Consider the following 16977-nt stretch of genomic DNA (forward strand, 5'->3'; position numbering starts at 1 on the left):
TGCCAAACACCAATCTCTCTGGTTGGGATGTGATGCTCCCTCCCACATGTAATTCCATGGCTATGTGATACTATCTGCTGTTAAATAGGCTTAACCATTGGAGCCACCTGATCTTGGACTATGAACCTCCAGTACTTTGAGGTAAATAAACCTCTTTTCTTCATAAATAGCTTGCCCTAGGTATTGTGTTGTAGAAATGCAAAACTAACATCAACTGATTTTTAAAAATCATTCGAAAATATCTATTGTGGCCAAGCGGGGTGGCACACCTAAAATACCAGTGACTCAGAAGGCTGAAGCAAGAGGATCACAATTTCAAGGCCAGTTGCAGTAACTTAGCAAGATCTTGTTTCAAAATTTAAAAAATTAAAAGTATTGGAGCTAGAGGTATAATTCAGTGGTAAAGAATGCCTGGTTAAAATCTCTAATACCCCCCCATACACACACACACACACACACACACTAAAAACTTTCAGAAAACTATCAATAGACAGGAATTTCTACAACTTGATAAAGAGAACTACATAAAATCTACAACTAGCATTATACTTACAAGTAAAAGACTGAGTCCTTTCCCTTTAAGAATGAAAACAGCAAACCTGCCTGTTATTGCTGCTTTTTTTTTACTCTTTTTAGATATATGTGACAGTAGAGTGTGTTTTGACCTATTATACATACATAGAATATAACATATTCTAATTAGGACCCCATTCTTGTGGTTGAACATGCTGTGGAGTTTCACTGGTCGTCTATTGATATCTGAACATAGGAAATTATGTCCGATTCATCCTACTGTTGTCACTGCTCTTAATAATAATAATACTCTTAGCATAAAGCTGGAAGTTACAACTAGTCCAATAAGGCATGAAAAAGAAATAAAAAGCTATTCAAATGAAAAAAGAAGAAAAACAGCAGAATAAAAAAGACATTATTATTGCTGTATGTATATACGTGACTGCATGACCAATGTGATTCTGCAACCTGTATACTCAGAAAAAATGAGAAATTATACCCCATTTGATTCAAATGTATGATGTCAAGATCATTGTACTGTCATATGTATCTAATTAAAACAAATAAAAAAATTTAAAAAAAGAAAAAAGAAGAAAGACTATTCTTATTTCTGGATGATAGACTTGTATAGTAAATCTTAGGGACTTAAAAAAAAGGAAGAAGATGAAGAAAAGGAAGAACAAGGGAATGAAGGAAGGAAGGAGGGAGGGAAAGAAGGAAGGAAGAAAGGAAGCAAGAAAGGAAGAGTCTTAAAACTAATTAATTAATTTAGCATGGTCACAGGGTAGATTAAAGCTAGTAAATTAATTCAGCATGGTCACAGGGTAGAAGATAAACTTACAATGATCAATTATAGTAATCCTGCAGTATCCATGAGGGATTGGTTCTAGGACTCCCTAAAGATTCCAAAATCCATGAATTCTCAAGTCCCTTGTATAAAATAGTATAGAATTTGTAAGTAACATATACTCATCTCCAGTATACTTAAAATATCTCTAAATTACATATAACACTTAATACACTATAAATGCATATAGATTGCTGTTATACTATATTGTTTAGAAAACAATGACAATAAGCAGTCTGTTCATCTTCAGTAGAAATGCATTTTTAAAATATTTTCAATCTGAGGTTTGGCTGAATCCTTGGATATAGAACCTACAGATATAAATGACTGTACATTTCTATTATTAGCAATGGACACTTGGGAACCAAAATTGAAACAATATCATTGACAATTGTTCAAAAAATTAAATAGGTATAAATCTAATAAATCATGTACAAGACTTCCATGCTGAAAATTATAAAGCACAAAGTAAATCAGAGAAGTTCTAGAGACATTCCCTGTTCATAGACTGAAGGACTCAACGTTAATAAAGATGCATTTCCCCACAAATTAGCATAATATAAATTTGGTTCAATTCCTATCAAAATCCCAGAAAGATTTCTTTTTAGATAGAATCATTCTATTTAAAAACAAATTAACTAAAACAGCTAGAGCAATTTCAAAAAAAGAATAAAGTGGGAAAATCACTCTGCCCTATTACAAGACATTATTTAATATGAAAAGATTGTGTGGTATTAACCAAGGTATAGATGCAAAGAACAATTGAACAGAATAGAAATAATACCAGTAAAATTACATAAATATGCCCAAATGATTTTGACAAAACTGCAAAAGAATTCAATAGAGAAAAGATAACTTTTTCGGCAAATGGTGTTGAAGCAATTGAATATTCATAAGCAAAAAGTAAACCTCTATCTAAACATTTTGTTAGAGGTATTAGAGACTGAACCCAGGTGCATGTTGCCACTGCACTACATCCCCAATCCTTTATATTTTTTTAATTTTGAGTCAGGGACTTGCTAAGTTACTGAAGCTGGCATCAAACTTGAGATCCTCCTGTCTCACCCTCCTGAGCCACTAGGATTATAGGTGTGCACAACTGTGTACCCAACCAAACTTTTCATCTTAAACAAAAATTAATTCCAAACAGATAATGGACTTCTAGTAAAATTATATAATTTTTTAAAAATATGAGAAAAATATTCAAGATTGGTCTCAGCTTTTCATCACTGTGACCAAAATACTGATGTGAATGACTTAAAGGATGAAAATTGACTTTGGCTCACAGTTTCTGAAGATTCAGTCTGTGGTCAGCCAGCTCCATTCTTCTGGATAAGAGGTAAAGCAGAACATTGTGGCAGAGGAGCCTGGCTGGTGAGCTCGTGGCAGCCAGCAAGTAGAGAGAGAAAGGAAGGAGCTGGGGAGAAAGATAAAACCTTTCAGGGCATGTTCCCAGTGACCTACTTTTTCCAACGAGGTCCCACGTCTCAGTAATCCATTTGGTTATCAATGAATTAATCCACCAAATAGACTGATCCACTCATGAGGTTGGAGCCCTCATGATCCAATCACTACCTAAATGTCCCACCTCTGAACACTGCTACATGGGGAGTATCATTTACAATTGCTCAAAAAATGAAGTAGGTACAAATCTAAGAAGTCATGTTCAAGGCTTGTTATACTTTCAATCCATGAGCTTTTGGGAGGATTGTTCCATATCTGAACCATGACAAGAGCTAAGGCTGGGAAAAGAATCCTTAGATTTGAAAATGAAAGCATAATCCCCAAAAGAAAAATAAAATTAACTAGACTTCATCAAAATTAAAAGCATTTGCTATGGGAAAGGTCCTGTTAAGAGAATGAAAAGACATACTACAGAGCATGATAAAAATTTGTAAACCACATATTCAGCAAAGGATTAATTTCTGTATTATATTGTTTAAAACTCTCAGAATTTAAAGTAAATAAGTAATCCAATTAGTAAAAGGAAAAAAACACATGAAGAGACATTTCACTGGAGAGAAGATACAGATGGAAAATAAGCTCATGGAATGATAATATCATTAGCAATTGGGAAAATGCAAGTTAAAACCACAATGAGAGATCTATACATGCCTATCTGAAAGACTAAAATAAAAATCAACAATGCCAAACACTGATAAAAATAGAAAAAGTGGATTATTCATACATTGCTGGTAGGAATGTGAAATAATACTGCCAAAAGGTATAGCAGTTTAAAATAATTAATGCAAATACCATATAAACCAGCAATTGAATTCTTTGACATTTATTCAAAAGAAATGAAAAACCTGTGCACAGAACCCATTAAGGAATGATTATAACTCTTTGTTCGTAACAGCCAAAACAATTCAGATGCCCTTCAATGGGATGATGGTTAAGAAAGCCACAGTGCATTCATCCCATGGAAAACTATTCAGCAATAAAGAGGACTTAATTTGAATCTTCAGAGAATTAGACTTAGAGGAAAAAAACAATCTAGAAAGGGATTATTATTATTCCACTAATGAAACATTGTTTAAATGACAAAATTAAAGAGATAGAAAAGTGATTAATGGTTTCCCATACTTAAGGAGGGGGTGAAGGTGGGAAGACAGTGGCCATGGCTCCAGAAGGCTAACATGAGGGATTCTTGTGGTAATAGAATGTTTCTGTGTCTTATCTGTGTCAATGTTAATTTCTTGGTTTTAATGATGTACTGCAGTTTTGTAATTTGTTCCCAATAGGCAAAAATGGGTTCTGGTTATACAGGATCTCTCTGCATTATTTCTCACAATTGCATGTGAATCTATAATGATCTATGAATAAATGTTTAATTCAAACCCTCATCAATAACAACTAGGACTAGTTTTTTAAAAATTAAGGTGGATGTCTATGGGATTCAGGTAAAGAATATTCTTGCAGTTTTACTCAGCACCTGTGCAAGTCTCCGTGAAAAGCACAGGAGAACAAATAAGTTAAATCTGATGAAAACATTCACAAACCACACCTATGGCACAAATGCAGGGTGCAACAGGTCACCTCAGAAACTGAAAAGTCTGAGCACCTTCAAACCCGAATGGACCTTGGAGTTCTCTAATTCAACCACCTTCTTTTCTTTTATTTCTATATCATCTCCATTGAGATGTTGCCCAATTCATATTTCAGTGTTTTCAATGATAGAAAACTTAACCTCCCCTCAAAGCATTTCCTAAATTTATCTATAGAATAAGCTTAGTTATTCTATTACAACAAACACCCCCCTCCAAAAAAGAAAGAAAGAAAATCTCAATAATTTTTAATTGCTTTTAGTTTTTAAATACATGACAGCAAAATGTATCACAATTCTTATTGAACATATAGACTACAATTTTTCATATCTCTGGTTGTATACAAAGTATATTCACACCAATTTGTGTCTTCATACATGTACTTTGGATAATAATGTCCATCACATTCCACCATCATTTCTAACCCCATTCCCCCTCCCTTCCCCTCTAACCCCTCCACCCTATCTAGAGTTCGTCTATTTCTTCCATGCTCCCTCTCCCTATTCCACTATGAATCAGCCTCCTTATATCAAAGAAAACAGTCGTCATTTGTTTTTTGGGGGATTGGCTAAATTTACTTAGCATTATTTTCTCTAACTCCATCCATTTACCTGCAAATGGCATGATATTATTCTCTTTTATTGCTGAGTAATATTCCATTGTGTATATATGTCACTTTTTTAATCCATTCATTTACTAAAGGGCATATAGGTGGGTTCCACAGTTTAGCTATTGTGAATTGTGCTGCTATAAACATTGATGTGGCTGTGTCCCTGTAGTATGCTGTTTTTAAGTCCTTTGGGTATAGACGGAGGAGAGGGATAGCTGAGTCAAATGGTGGTTACATTCCAAGTTTTCCAAGGAATATCCATACTGCTTTCCATATTGGCTACACCAATTTGCAGTCCCACCAGCAATATATGAGTGTGCCTTTTCCCCACATCCTTGCCAACACTTATTATTGTTTGTCTTCATAATAGCTGCCATTCTGACTGGAGTGAGATGGTATCTTAGAGTAGTTTTGATTTGCATTTCTCTAATTGCTAGAAATGATGAACATTTTTTCATATACTTGTTTATTGATTGAATATCCTCTTCTGAGAAGTGTCTGTTCAGGTCCTTGGCCCATTTATTGATTGGGTTGTTTGTGGGTTTTTTTTGTGTGTGTGTTTAGCTTTTTGGGTTCTTTATATACCCTAGAGATTATCACTCTATCTAATGTGTGAGGGGTACTGCTCCTAGTACCTGCCCACTGTAGGTTGGACATCACTTCAGGGCCAAGGCTAATGAAGCCACCACTATCTAGAAAATTGTCTGGTGTCATTGCAGAGGGGAAGAGAATTCTGGAGAGTCTCACACTGGCATTCAATGTTTGGGCCCAGAAGATACACACATTGCTTCCACTCAAATATCATTCACTGTGCATTTATAAAATCAAGGCTAGAAGTCACATCTTTTAGATTGTAATTCACAAACTTTCCCACAGTACTGTTAGGATATTTACAGAAGAATGATGTCATTAGGATTACATGGAATTTACTTTGTTTTTTGTTGGTGTTGTTGTTTTGGTTTTCTTTCTTATAATAGATTCAGGAGGGAAGATTTAGGTGTTCCCAAAACACTTGCCTTAAACTGAAAAGAAACTGGAAAAAATTTAGTTTTTAAATGTTTGGCCTGGTAAAGATTAGACATTTAGGAATCTTTTATATTCTGAACATAGGGAATACAAAGGAAACAATCTTTTTAAGACTTCCAAGAAATAGCAGAAAAAGTCTTGACTGCCACTTTGCTATTTCGATTATCTTGTTGACACACCAGGTCTTTGAGTAATAGTGGTGGCAGCAGCCACAGAGTTTTAGCTGTGATAAAAGTATATATAATAGCACTGGCAGCCCCTGCAGAACCACATACTATGGTAAATGCCTTAGCACAATCCTATTTGTTCATAGTTCTGTGCAAAGTAACAAATAGTCCTGAAACATTGATTCCAAATAGCTTTTGCTCTTATTACCTTAAAGATGACTTAGCTGCCAAGTATTTGCTCCGTGATGAAGAAGAACTCATATATAAGGAAAGGATTTATGTACTGAGATATGCTTCTTATTTTGTTCCTGCACAGAAATACTGCATATCTAGAAATTAGAGTCAATCTTCCACCCTTCCCCCACATTGTGAAAAAATGACTGTGTCATTCCTTTTTTTTTTTTTTTTAATCCACTCTGGCCACATTTATTTTTTAGAGAATAATATTCCCCTGCTCAAATCTTTAATGGCTTCCTAATATGGGAAGAATGAAGTTAAAAATTGCAATCAAACCTTCAAAGGCCTGTAGGGTGGGGGTCCCCTAGTAAGTTTTCCAACACTCATCTTTTAGCTTCCACTCAACTTGGCCAAACTTTCCTCCCTCAAATCGAGCTCAGGCCCTTGTTCAAGTCATTTCCCTCAGTGTACAAATTTTTAAAAGATAAGTGCGACTAAAATCTTATGTTTCACAAGAACCTTTCTGATACCTTAGTGGAATGGCCCACACATTCTTATAGCATGTTAGCTCCTCTGTGATGGTTCCCTTCATATTCTGTCTTCCCACAACACAGGAAATGAATCTTTGAAAGTAGAAACTATAATTCCTCTTCTCTGAATCCTCACAGCTCCTCGCACTGATATAAGCTCCCTTACACAGCACCTATTCCTTAAAAAAAAGAAGAAAAGAAAGGTCTTAAATAGTCAAAGTAGGGATATTCTTTCACTCCAATACAAACAATATCCCATCCAGTTCCTCTTTAATTTTTCCCCATAGCAGAATCTACATGTCATTTCTGTCTTTATCTGCAAAGGGAGAAATTTCCCACACCCATGTATCTGAAGCAAAGCGAGAGCCTCTCTTGTCTTGTATCACCTGCCCAGCTCCCTTCATCTCTGACAAAAACTATTTTTCACTACCTAAAATTTAGCCCTAGATTTTCTTTACTTAGGATATTTAACCTTTAAAGATTTTTATTGAAATATAGGTACTTTTGTGAGAAGTGATACCTTAAATTAAACCATTGTGAGTCAATGTATTAGCAAGGGATAGGGGAAAACAGACTACAGATTAAACTGTTTTTGAATAGGGGAGGAGCCACAGCAAAAGGGCAAAGATGAAACAGTATTTGGTAAGGAGGAAGATGTTGAGGGTGGTGGTGAGGAAGCACCAAAACAAATATTCAACTTCCTCATACATTTGCAACAGACCACATCTTCCAGAGAGAGAGTTCCCCTGTGTGAAACAATATATTGAGAATATGGAATATGTGTGTGTGTGGGTGTGTGTGTGTGTGTGTGTGTGTGTGTAAAACAAAATTACTAATGTTACACTGAGTTGAGATTCATAAGAGTTCAAATAACTACATGGTAGTCAGTGTACAATTATAAAATAGCCCAGAGATTAGAGTAAAACTTAACAATTGTACAAGAAACTTTCCCAGCAGGGACTTAGACACTGTGTAGAAATTGTATAAGCCTTATAAAGCAGGCTCAGATGATTACTGGTGCCCAGGAAAACCCCTGACCTAAAGGATTAATTGGAACTGAGCCAAATCTTCCTCTAAACCAATTTCATAGGTTTTGAAAAATCTCCTCCGTGGACCCAATGCCCTTATCAATTCATGGAAGTAAATGAGATTAACCATCTCCAGCCAAGGTCTCAGTGTCCCTCCAAGAGACGGGCAGTGTTTCCACAGTGAAGAGGAATATGAATTTCTGGAAAAATCCATACTTTAAATGCCTCTTGGTCTATAAATTATGCCTTCCTGCTGTTTACAGTTCTATAAAGGATCAGAGGGAACTTGTTTCTAGGTGTGACAACTGAGATCATTGAAGATTAGTGCTGCTATAAGCACACAGTGTCTCTGAGGAAAACAATAAAATGGTCTGCCTTCTCCTCCTTTGGCTGGAATATTTACTGGTTGTCACTATAGGAGCTCAGTTGTAGGCTCTGAGCAAAAACCTACCATTCACATTCAGTCCTTAGTGGGTAAAAAAGGGTCGGAGGCTCAAGGCTGTTTGAATAATCAAAGATTCCTATCTGACATAGAGTTGGGAGCAGTTATAGCAAGCACGTGGGCACCTTTAAAGACTACTTTTAAGTACAAATAGAAATTTTGACTGGTTCTCTGTCTGTTGGAGATTTCTTCTCATCAAAATTTGGCAAATAATTCAAATTCTTTCTTCCCCCAGAGAGAGGAAACAGCCACAAATTCTACAAACCTATAATTAGAGTGTGTACATGCAGCCAAGTTAGACTGCCTTATGGTTGGAACCCAAAAGTATTTGATATCTAATAAAATTATTGACAAATAACATTTATAAGAACATAATTGCATGAGATGGTGTGCTAAGTGGAAGATTACCAAGTATCTCAGGTCTGCAAGGGCCAATAGTCTAAGGCAGACATACCTAGTACGTGAAAAAGGCTAAATAAAAATGGTAGACCAAAATCAGAATGGACAAAGTAACTGCTCTGCTATTGTAGATTCTTCCCATTCCTTTTCCATCATCATTCCTCAAAACCATGGCCCATTCCTGTGACCAAGGTGGAGGCAAAGCCTGGAAGTACAATTCACAAACTGCTGAAATGCTCAGGGTTGTCAACAACCATGGTGTTTGTGAAATCCAACTCCACTCTGCTCTTGAATTTCCTCTACAGTGCCTCCACCACATAATTACCTGGCCCAAACATTAGCAAAAAATCAAATGTCAGTAAATATCAGCAAAAATCAACTATCAGCCCAAATATCAGCAAAAAATCTTCAGGGACTTCAAAGAACTTTATAAAGAAAACACTAGGACTGGGGTTATAGATCAATGGTAGAGCACTTCCCCCAGCGTACACAAGGCCCTGGGTTCAATCCCTAGCATCACCAGGGAAAAAAGTTAAGAAAAAGAAAGAAAAAACTCTACATCTTTGGACAAGAATAATAGAAAATTCTTTCTTATAAAGGACAAATCTATGGGAAGTGAAATTGACCAAATTATATTGTTACATTGTGTGCATGTACAAATATATCACAATGAATCCCACAATTGTGAGAAATAATAATGCACCAATAAGATAAATAAATAAATGACAGGTCTATCTCTTCACAGTCTGTTGTTTGAAGTTGCATCTGTTAAAAACACATAGAACAAACCTACATTCCTCTTCCATAAGATGGCCCTTTCAGTCTATTCATAGGCTACACATCCCTGTTCTACAAATATCCAAATTTCATTTCCCTTTTGCTATCCAACTTTCTCCTAAATGTGTCCTAGATTCTTATACTTGTCTTAAAGTACATTCTCTAGAACTGAACACAGTGTTCTGAGGCCTGCCCAAGGCTGAATAGAACACAGTTCTTATTTCCTCCATGATAGATATTTCTCCTAAAGCCAGTTTTTTATGATTATATCACACCACTGACTCCTGCCAAGGTTACATAGCCATGTTAAAATATCAAAGTCAAAATTCAAAACTATTACTTATTATCAAATAATGTAGCCAAATGATATCTACACCTCTTTTCCCCACCCACAAGGATAGGCTTTGGTTGGGGGATAGAAGAGGCACAAGAAATGGTGAAAGTTTTCTCTTTTGTGCATTCCTCTTTAAAAAACTAAAAATTATTTGATTTGTTCAAGATTCTTCCAAATATCTCCATATTAGAAATAATATTCTCTGCCAAGGTCTCAGCTTGGCACAGAATCACAAGCCACCACACACTTGTAGATTCAAACAGCAATTCTTTATTCCTGAACTCACACCGGCCTCTACACAAACAGGTTCTGCCGAAAATCCAAAATCTGCCCGCACAATTTACCTACTCCACGAGGCTTTTTCCAGATCCCATTTGAATCTCACGAGAACTCAACGGGAACAAGCAGCAGGAACACCCTAATCCCAGCAGCAATAATCTTCAACCTCCAACTTCCCTAAAACCCCTATTGTCTTAAACTGGAAACGCCTTAAACTCAAGGAGCGGGAAACTTCCTCAAACCTGATCAGCTCTAAACCCGGATCCGCCCTGTTCTTTGAGCAAGGTCACCTTACTAAAGCATACATGCAATGTCCCATCCAATGTCCTCTAAGCAGCATGGGGTACGCTGGCAAGTAAATCTCGATGCGTCATTCCTACTTGGCAATGGCCCTCAGCAATTCTCAAAATGTTGGTGAAACTTGAAACTTGGTGAAACACCTCCATAAAACTTTAACTCTTACAAAAGGATGTCTAATAAGTTAAATCATTAGTTGTCACATCATATCCTGCAAGTTAATAGTAAAAGGTAGGGGAGAAAACACAGACCTATCATTAGCACTATCTGGGTTTGACTCTCAGCCTCACTAACAAATAAGCAGCTGTTGGACCAGGACACTTTGGTTTCCTCCCCCAGAAATGAGGGGCCTACCTTCTATCTCATTATGTCCTTGAACAAAGTGCTTGTCACAATGCTGTTAAAAGGCAGAAAGTCAGCCATTAAATAATGCATATTTCTCTGACAGCATAGATTCTTCTAGCTTACATCTCATTTCCCTTAATAGATTATTAGCTCTCAGAGAAAGGGACTAGACTTGCTTGTCTTCGTATCCCTGATATTCCAGACACCTAACATGAGTAGACACTCACATTCCTCTTGAATATGAATGTGAGCATCTGGCTTCAGATTTAGCTGCATATCATCTAGAAATAATCACATTTCTGTTCACAAGGGATGTTTGAAAATTCCAAGGGGGTATCTAAGATTACCTGTTGTTAAAGGGGGAAAAAATGACCTCCTCAAGTCCAGGAAGAGATGTTGAATTGATACTTAGGTCTAATCTATTTAGAAAACAAGTTGGCATTGACGTTTATGTTTTTAATGTTGACCCAATCTTAAACTCTATTTTTCTCCTGAGATAATGTTGTTCCAAGACACAGCTATAATAGGAGGATGAAGATGAGGTTGTTGAGGAAAGCCAACATCTGATATATCCAATTTCTGACCTATGCCTCAGCAAGCTAAAGGAAAATTTTATTGGTCTCCAGGGTCTACCCTGAGCAGTAAAATTAAGAAAGTACACTCCCACGCTGCTTCAACCAGGCTGAGGTAATTGTTACTGTTATGGCTTTAGCAACTGGAGTGGGAGAAGGTGAGAATTCTGAAAGAGATTTATTTACTGCAGAGCATCCCAAATATCTCATTAGTCTCCTTTTCATTTGGCAAACTTTTCTTTCATTAAAAGTGCCATGCTCTGCAGTTTCGGACAAAGCAAAATCAATCGCTTCTGGGGAGGCACAGCAGCAAAGTAGAAATAACGTGGGCTCCAGAACAAGTTAGACCTGCATCAACACCCAGGTGTGCTGTTCTCATGCTCTCAGACCACTCGAAGCTTTCCACAGTCGGCATGAACCTCAGCTTCCTCATCTATAAAGAGAGAACAATTGCTCATGACCATGTAGGTCAGTTCCAGGACCACGGGTGCTTTACTGGCTTGTTTTGGTCTCTTCACAGCTCCCATGGTAATCTGCTAATGAAGACCACAGCAGTAGCAACTTCAAGGGTTGGTGATGAAGATTGAAAGGAGTCAATTGTGTAAAATGGTTAGAACAGAGGAAGTGCCCTGTCATCACCATCATCATAAGAATGAAGTGACACATGTAAAGGGTGCCTCCCCACTACCTGGTACAATTGAAGGAAAACTTTTCCCCTCACAATTAGAAACTTTGCATTGGGATCTGAAGAAGCTCACTGAGTGGGAGGACTTATTCCATGAGCATAGATTCAGAATTTTAGAGAAGGAGAGATCACGTAGATCAAGACTGCTTACAAAGGAATCAATGGAGGAAGGTAGAGCAGGAATTGCTGTGAAAAGAGCAGCATAGTTCAAAGAAAAGAAAAATTCCAGGTCTCCTGACACCTGATTACTGCATTATTCTCCCGTATTATTCCATTTTTTAAAAAAGTGTTACCTGGTTGAGAAACACCTTTTTATAAAAAGGCTGCAAACAGTCAGGTGGCATCTGATTCTCTTTGTGCTTTTGGAGGTCTCAGGGTAGTTTGAGGAGATGTGAGATGATTAAGGGAAAGGATATAGCCCCCAACAGATCTTCCTAGGAGTCCCAATTCAGAGGATAGAGTGCTCACCTCACTCTGAAAACAGAAGCAGAGCTCCTAGGTATCATATGCACTGCCCACATATGCAAATCCAGCACCCTGCCTCCCTCACTTAATTTTAAACACTACTTTTACATCTCAGTTTATATTTGTTTTGTTGTGTATGTACAAAAGAACTGAGTTCCAGGTTTTTTTCTAGAGACTGATGAGCCCCTTTCAGCTGATTTGATGTCACTCACAACCAGGGGCGATAGGATGTCCCTCTTCTGATACAATTACTTTGCTGGGTTTCCTTCATTTCCTTCCTTTCTGTCAGGGAAACAGATCTGACCTAAGGAGTTTTGCCTTTTAAAACAATTTTCACAACACAGTGAAGAAAAAAAGAAATTCAATTAATCAAAGAAACAAAAGTCAAGAAATAAGGAAAAGAGAACAGAAAAGAGAAGGGGGGGAGGGACTAGCCCTTGAGTTGAACACAAATCCTGAAGTTTGTCTTGGCTTCCCAAGCTTCAGTCTAGTAGTTTAGCACTGAGATCCTGGAACTCCCATCGGATTAACAGGACAAGTAGGCCCAAAGCCTTGCGTGAGGAACCAAAGGGAAGACAAAGTGATAGTCTTAATGCAGCATTTTTTCCTCAGCTCAGGCCATGACTGACCTAATCTCATGAACTCATGTGTGCTAAAAAGAAAGAAGGCTGGATATCTAAAAAATAAAGAGAAAATTCACTAAAATCTTTCCCTGGTTTGAGATCCACACATATCCCTAAACCCAGAAGAAGGTATTGTCCCACTTTTGTTTGACTCATATTAAGAATTGCAAGAAAGAAATCGGAGTCATCGACAGGAATGATACCAGGGGAGGCTACTAACTGACAGGCATGAGGCTGGAGCATCCGAGGGAAAAAACACATCATAAACCCACAGGTAGCTGATAGAACCAGCAAGCACATTGAAGAAAACCCTGGGATACAACTGCAGGGGGAGGAAGGAAGACATGGAGATTCGTTATGGCCAGAGGGATCAGAAGTTTAAAATAAGTGTTATGACCATTTATATGACCCCTTTTAAAACTCTGGGCTCATGTGGCCTGAGAAAAGGCATTTACAATAGAAATATCATCTTCTTTTCTTTCTCTACTGCATGCAGTGCTATAATGAGGATCCCCAACGGGTTATGTTGATTCAAACTAAATCTCTTCTGAAGCAGGTGCTCCAGTGAAAGAAATGTGATTCTTGATTCTTACATTTTAATTATGTATTGATCTTCACATATTAAAGTAATTCAAACTATTGTACTACTAAGGTATGTGATTTGTGTTACTTTTCTTAGAAGTGTGATGGGTGGGTACTGAATCATCATTTTCTCATTTAGTTTCCCTTGCAACTAATCACACACCTTTGAGAAATAGTAGGTGAAAGTTAAGGGCAGTCTATGTCCATGAGGGAATTTCTCTGTAATGAAGCAATGTAATATAGAGAACTAAGCAGCGCTGGTTCAGAGGATAACAAAAATACCCATTATTATCAGCCTAGCCTAGCCTTCACTTGTCCGGGTCTCGGGTTCTATATGAGTTTCCAAAAATTAAATCTTGCTGATAAAATCTCCTATGTCTCCCCTCAGGGTTCTCATGAAGGTCAAAAGAGATCATTTGAAAGCTTTTCACCTCTAAGAATAAAAAATAAGGGGCTGCTTTGTCCACTGGAAGTAATAAAAGTTTGTTTTCTGATGAGTTAATATATCTGCTTCTCTAACTGTTGGTATTAGAACTTAATAAGTTGTCAAATGTACCATTTCAGCTCACATGTGATTATATGAAATACAGAGAAAAAAAAAGACTGACTTTCCTCCCATCAGTTTTTGGGCAATTTTAGCACTAATCAGAAATCTTTAAAACACACTGCATTCTAACATTCAATATTAAGCTTTCTTGGAGCCATATAAATGTGTGTGTGTCACATATATATTAGAACTATACATATGTGCATAATATATGTATTATTAACACTAAATTGCTTTTGCTATTGTTCTTTTAATGTACATAGATTGTCGCAGTCCGGCTGCAGCATAATAAGGGGGGGGGGGCGGGGGGGTGACGAATAACTTGTGTACCGTTGATACAGCAGGAATGGAAGCCATTTATTGTAGGACAACAGAGCTATTTATACATTTTGCACAGCTTATCTAATTAGCATAAACTAGATACATCAGTCAACCAATAAGGAATCTCCACACTTAATGGCTTGCTTTTGTTATTTCTCAAACCACTCCCTCTGACATTTTGCCAGGCACCATCCAGACTTGTTTACGAACTCTAACATTTCTCTGGTAAAATACCACGTGTTATTTTGACTTGTCTACAGACCTCAACAATAGATGTCTTTTTAAGGTACTTTGCAAGTTCATATGCCATCAATCTGGTGAAATGTGCTCACATACACAAATGGCATGGCTAAAGGGAAGCAGCTCCCATGGAAAAAATCCTAGAGACTTTTAGTGAACAGAGGAAGAAAGAAATTACGCTGGAGTCTGTGGGTAACAGCAAGAGAATACATCATCCTTTTAAATACCATTTCCTTCAAAGTTTCACGTTAATAGAAGCCCAGTTTCCAAAATGTGAGTTTCTATATTGCTTAGGGGGAAATGATGTCAAAGTAACTTAAATATTTTCCAAATAACTTTCCTTAACACCATACACAGCTGGGAAATCCCACAGGCCTGTAAATCTTAGCAAAGCCATTGTTTCCAGTGCAAAACTCTGCCTTTGGTTTTGGCTTTCTCTCTTCTTTTATGGATGAATAACATTTTCAATCAATTTGTTTTTCTTGTTACTCTGGGAACCAGGCTCATTCTGAATAAATATAATCTCGTGTTTCAGGCTCTCTGGTCTTAACTTCTCTCCCTCATCACAGCTAAAACATGAGGATTCACATTTTAGGAACTGTGGCCAGTGGAAGGGAGATGCTGTGGAGTAGGAGAGTGTGCTTTTGAAATCTAAGGAGCAGGGCCACCTCAGGGAAGATGCTTTATTCCTCTGAATCGGGTTCCTCTACTATTTGCATAGACAATAGTGGTGCTAGTAAGAATGAAATGAGACCACTCAATGGGCCCTCCTTTCTCATCCACTCTGCCTTCCCCCAGTAAGAGCAGCCCCCCCACCACCAACAACTTTTATGACCCCACTGTGGTGTATACAGACTAAGAACACGTTTTAGTCCACTTACTTGTTTATATTTCTGTCTCTTCTGGCCAGGATGAAAGACCTTGAAGAGCAAGACCTTTGTTTTGTTTATTTTAGGAATCCCCAAATTGAACTTGTCAGTGTTTGTTGGGTAATAGTTTTAAAGAAATTTCTATTATAGGATTAACTTGCTAATTGACTAGTTGATTGATTGAACAAATGAAAGCACCTTGTAAACCTCCACACACTAGACAAATGTGAGGCATTATTACATGGAATTCCATGAATTAGCTTTGAACTTTAGATAATTAGGTAATTGCTCAAAGTCAAATGGTAATGGACCTTATAAATGGTCTTATTTCACAGCATCCTTAGTTTTTGTTTGTTTGTTTAATCCAGACAGCTGCCAAGATTTATACACACTTTAAAAATGACAGTGTAAAGGCAGTCTATGCAATAAAATATTGAGAAATATTTTGCTAGTTAAATTTGTGTTGCCTCTTAGAGACACAATGATGAAATAATGATTTGAAGTTCTTCCTTGGTACAGAATGGTTACCTGGTAAGACCAGACCATCTATGCTAAGGCCAACACAAAACACTCAGGGCACTGTCTCAAATGCTCATTTTTAGCAGTTGCATCCTGTATAAGAGTACTTAAAGGAAGGAGATGGATGTAGGCCTTTTATCTCCACTACTCAAAACTGTAAATATTAGATACCAGATGCATGCAGTCTGAGTACAATAGGGTAAATAAGGATTTAAGGTGGGGTGTGCAGGCTACAGCATAGAATCTTAACAAGAACACAAACCCATAACCAAGGCAAAATATAGAGGCATTATATATTTGTCTTTATATCCTTTTAAGTACTGGTATTTCAATACAAAACTTCCCAGTGCTATGTTATTTCTTCCCAGAGAAATAACAGATAACCGAAAAAGATCAAAAAAGACTTCATGCAAAAAATGGCATCTATTAATAAAAGTTAGCTTTGAGCAATTCTTCAACCCACATGATATAGGGCCAGAGAAGAGTGGAGACCCCAGGCAGGAATGCTGCTATACAGAAAGTATAGCAGAAGGGAAAGCAAGCTCCCATTTCTGTCTTTAGCCTTCATTTCCAGAAGTTTCCTTATCACTTGTTCCTGGTATACTACCTTGATTCTGGTAAAAAAAAAAAAAAAAAATTGAGAATATCTGCATTTAATGTAAAATAACATTGATATTGTTGCTATAAATATGTCTTTTAATAGCAGCAACAAATATCACCTTGAAATAACAGGTTA

Source organism: Ictidomys tridecemlineatus, chromosome 1, assembly GCF_052094955.1.
Source record: "Ictidomys tridecemlineatus isolate mIctTri1 chromosome 1, mIctTri1.hap1, whole genome shotgun sequence".
Taxonomy (NCBI): domain Eukaryota; kingdom Metazoa; phylum Chordata; class Mammalia; order Rodentia; family Sciuridae; genus Ictidomys; species Ictidomys tridecemlineatus.